Source organism: Chinchilla lanigera, unplaced genomic scaffold (genome assembly GCF_000276665.1).
Source record: "Chinchilla lanigera isolate Chin_1 unplaced genomic scaffold, ChiLan1.0 scaffold00065, whole genome shotgun sequence".
Classification (NCBI taxonomy): Eukaryota; Metazoa; Chordata; class Mammalia; order Rodentia; family Chinchillidae; genus Chinchilla; species Chinchilla lanigera.
In genome coordinates, this window is record NW_004955466.1 from 4,554,963 (window position 1) to 4,559,250 (window position 4,288).

A 4,288-nucleotide genomic window follows, 5' to 3' on the forward strand; every position below is an offset into this window, starting at 1 on the left:
TCCGCGGGAGCTGGTTCCACGTTCGCGCGAGGAGAAAGACCCCCCAGGAGGGCCTGAGTTCGACGCCCGGCCTCTCCCGACCCGCGGCTGCGACAGCCCGTCGGAGGCGGAAGTTTATTGAGTAGGGGGGAAAACACCACGGGAAGGGAGGAGGAGGCTCTGCCCTAGGATGCTTCCTACCCGCTCGGACTCGGGAAATTCCAGGCGCCCGCGATGCAGAGCTGACGGCCGAAGAGGAGCTACCTCGGGCCAGCCCAGACCGCGAGCTGAGCGGGAGGACCCGACTGCGTCGCCCGGGCTTAAAAAGTACTCGAGGCCGAGGGGTGCCGCCGGGACCAATCACAGCCGAGAGCTGCGTGAGTGGAGTGCGAGCCAGCCAATCAGAGGACTGGAAGAGAAGCTTCCCGTTCCAAACTCTTCCCTGTAGCCTCCGGACCCAGATCCCAGGGCTGGAGCGCTGCAGGGTGAAAAGGCTGAATGGTGCCCTCAAGACCAGAACGAGTGCTAGCAGCGCGGTCGCGGACGGTGTTTTTAAGTAAATACTGTCGGTACTTATCCCAGAGGAAATATTGGCGGCCTTTTAGATGCCAAGTACTAAAAGGATCACAGAAAAGAGAGATTTAAGAGGCAGTCCCCTGCCAAGAATGCAATCAGCCTAATAATGTTCATAAATTTACAGTATTTATTGAAACTCTTCTAGGCCAGAAAGTGTATTACAGAGATACAAACAGGACACTGATGGGTTAAAAAAAGAAAGAAAAACCCCTGTCCTGAAGGAGGTCAGGTTCTGAGAGGCTTTGCTTGACCTTATAACCCTAGTTTTTTGTCAGCTCTAAATGAAAAGCACCCCGTGAAGTAGTTCACACTTTTATGATGGGTATCTCCTTGTAAAAAGAGAAAATTAAAAGGATAATAGAGTGACTTATGGAGGGTCACACAAAAATACACAATGGCAAGGCAGAATTCTACCCCAGAGAGTTGGGCGGTCTACCCAGGATTTAATGCACTGTGTAGGACAATATATTAAAATAACAAACAACTTTGTGTCTGGACTACACTCAGAAACAAGTGCCTTAACAGCTGTCCCCTCTGCTTTGCTGAGACAAGCTGTTTCTCAGCCAGTGACAGCACACCATCACCGGTGCCCTCTCTGGGGCATGGCCAGGATTCAGCTGCATCCCAGAACTGCAAGTATAAGTTAACTAACCTTAGAGAACAAATCTTTACACACTAAGTTCCAAGCCAATCATGAATTTCCTGAAAATTCTCTTACATCAGGAGTGCGTATCCTGCCTCATCCAGTGTAGACAACAGTCTCAGCTTTTAAAAGCTACATTTCTAGCCGGGCATGGTGGCACATACCTATAATCCCAGCCCTCAGGAGGCTGAGGCAGGAGGATCTTGGAGAGTTCAAGCCCAGCTTGGGCTGCAAGGTGAATTCAAAGCTAGCCTGAACTATACAGAGAGACCCTGTCTCAAAAAAATAAAAATAATAAAAACTTCATTTCTTTGGGACTCTAGCTTAGTGTTAGAGCACTTGTCTACTGTGTGCAAGGCCCTGGGTTTGATCTCTTGCACTGGGGGGGAAAAAAATCTCTACTCTCTTCAAAGAGGAAAGAGTCCTGAAACTCTGTCTTTCTCTTGCCAGGTAAGAATTTTAAGAGCGAAGAAAGCATCCCAAGATAATTGTAAACATCACTGACCACCAGACAACAGTATCACTGTTAAAGATATTTTCTGCACAGCTTCCAGCCTCTGTGCTGTCGAGACCCCTCTCTCTTCTCACTCCAGCTATTTACTTCCACCTCACCTCACTCCCAGTTTCTGATATTTACTTAAGCAAAAAGTTCTGTACCCATCCTTCCACTCCTTCCTCACCAGGCTGAGTTACAGGCCTCTCTTTGCTTATCCCAAAAATTATAGACAAGTTCTGCTCCACAAAAGGTTGTATGGGACATTCTCCATGACTGCTTACACTAAGAACCAGTAGGCTTGACAGTACGTTGTTTTCTTTTATAGGTCAGCCTGGGTCAGTTCTTAGTCATCAGCCAGAGCTGTGCACACTTGGGTGTGTAGCAAGGAGGATTCAACTCTTACACAGTGGGAAAAAAGCAAAATGAACGTTAGAGGACACGAGTGACCATTTTATTGAGAGAATAGCAAAATCAAAGTTAATGAACTTGAATGCTGTCACAGTTCCTAAGTTGTGAACATTCATGTAGGAACTGGTCTGGAATTCACTACCATTTTATTATTACCATAATAAAAAAAATAGCTAAAGTATAATATTGCTGAGCACAAGGCCCCATGCTTAAGCTCTTTACCTCCATCACTTAATCCTCAAATCAAATCTTTGAGGTAGATCCTGGTATTATAGTGGGGAAGTCAGAGGGGTCTATGGAGGGCTTCAGGCACTAGGAGACTCAGTAGCAGCTGCTTAGCAAATAGCTTAGAAATGTTTCCATCTCTACCAGTGTGAACCAAGTGAGTGTCAGCTCTGGAAGCATTCCTAATGACTTTTAATTATTCTTGTTGTTGTATAATTATTGCTGTAAATACATTTCATTTATAGTACTCCATTTTGCAGGAAGATGTACAAGAAATAGTACAGGCAAGAAGGTGTGACCTTGAAATAGTGATTTTTGCGCATTGAGACCTCTGTCTTCTCATCTGTAAAATGAAGGGGTTGGATCAGGTAAATTGTAGTTGTTTGCTATTCTAAAAGAACAAACTTAGCCAGCTTGACACAGCACTGACATTAACTACCAAGATGAAATATGGAAAAATGATGTATATAGTCAAATCCAAGAAGTGTTTCAAGTTATTTCTGAGCCAAGGCCTTAAATAGAAATTCTACAGCTACACATTAAAAAGCCAGAGCTAATCTTCCCCATCAAAAGAGTAAAAGAAGTGATTGATTTAAAGGCTAATGAAACTAGGCATACTTTCTCCCCCTGTGACTCACCTCCATGGCTGAAATTTGTCTTCTTCAGTGGGCTAAAGTAGCATATTCTAGGCACTATTGATTTCTCATTCGCTATCCACTCCCTTTTCCTTCCTTATTAATAGAGTTTCTTGTTTTTATTTTTATTTGTTTGTTTTTTAGGGAACCGCCCAAACTCCAGCTACAGAAGGCCAACTCGATTAACCTGAGTCAATCAGTAAATGGATTCCCAGAATCATAGAGACTTACAGTGCTTACCTTCTCCTTCCAAGCATTAAGAAGATTACACTTTCCCACAGCCGCCCCAGACAGCCCCTCCCGTGCAGTTGGGCTGGACCACGTGACTAGTTACAGGCACTAGTCTATAGCAAGTTGTGGGTAGACGTGAGTGTCTTTACAAGGTGTGATAAAAATACAGGAAATGCTGCTGTCAAGTGCGATCCAACAGAAAAGCAGTCTTGCAAAAACATTATAATGTGTCCTCATCCACCTTATTTACCAGATCTGGCTTCGTGTAACTTCTGACTCTTCCCCAAAGGCAAAAATGACCATAAAAAGTAGCCATTTTGAATCAATTCGGGACATCCAGGTAGCTACAACAGAACAACTAAAGATGCTCGCAAAAGGACTTCCAGAGCTGTTTCAGAGAGTGGCCAGAATGATGGGATAGAGAGGGGCAGTATTTCAGGCAGATTGATGAGACTAAGTCTTGCACTGTAATAAATTTCAACATTCACTGTATTTTTCGATCACACCACCTATGTGTCACTTTCAGGCAGAGCACTTAATTGTCAGGGTAAGTCCTCAGCGTGTGTTCCCCCCCAGCCTCAGGACCAGTATGGCTGATGAGAGTCAAACTCTCTTAGCCTAGGCTCCCCAACAAGCACAAAGAAAAGCAGCCAACACTACCCCACCACCCACCCCCAGTTAGTTAGAGTAATAAACCTTAGTTGTTTAAGCCACTGAGGTTTGGTGTGTTCTTCACTGCAGTATGACCTTGAATCCAGGTTATGTGTGACATACTAGAATCAGAATATTCCTAGACTGGCACATACTAGAATCTGGCACATACTAGAATCAGAATATTCCTAGACTGTCCTAATGAATATACCTGAAAACCATTATCCCCCTGGGGTAAGTCAGCCCCATCAGACTGAGGGAAGGATTTACTAGTTCATGCTGAAGGAAGGGGATTCTCTCCTGCCAGGTATGAATAGGTCAGCCTATAAACTGGATTGCCACAACCAACAATATCACAACCACAACAGACACTGACATTAAAATGAAGAGAACATACCGAGGATAGCATAGACAGAGTAACCCTTTTTTTTGTTGTTTTTTTTT

General features: G+C 44.4%; 1 long non-coding RNA gene across 1 annotated transcript; it reads left to right on the top strand.

The window, feature by feature from the left end:
- The first annotated feature begins 284 nt into the window (after positions 1-284).
- On the top strand, positions 285-3,391 carry LOC106150165. The gene is made up of 3 exons (XR_001236812.1): positions 285-356; positions 2,588-2,695; positions 3,107-3,391. It is a non-coding gene; the product is annotated as an uncharacterized LOC106150165 (long non-coding RNA).
- Positions 3,392-4,288: the final 897 nt, after the last annotated feature.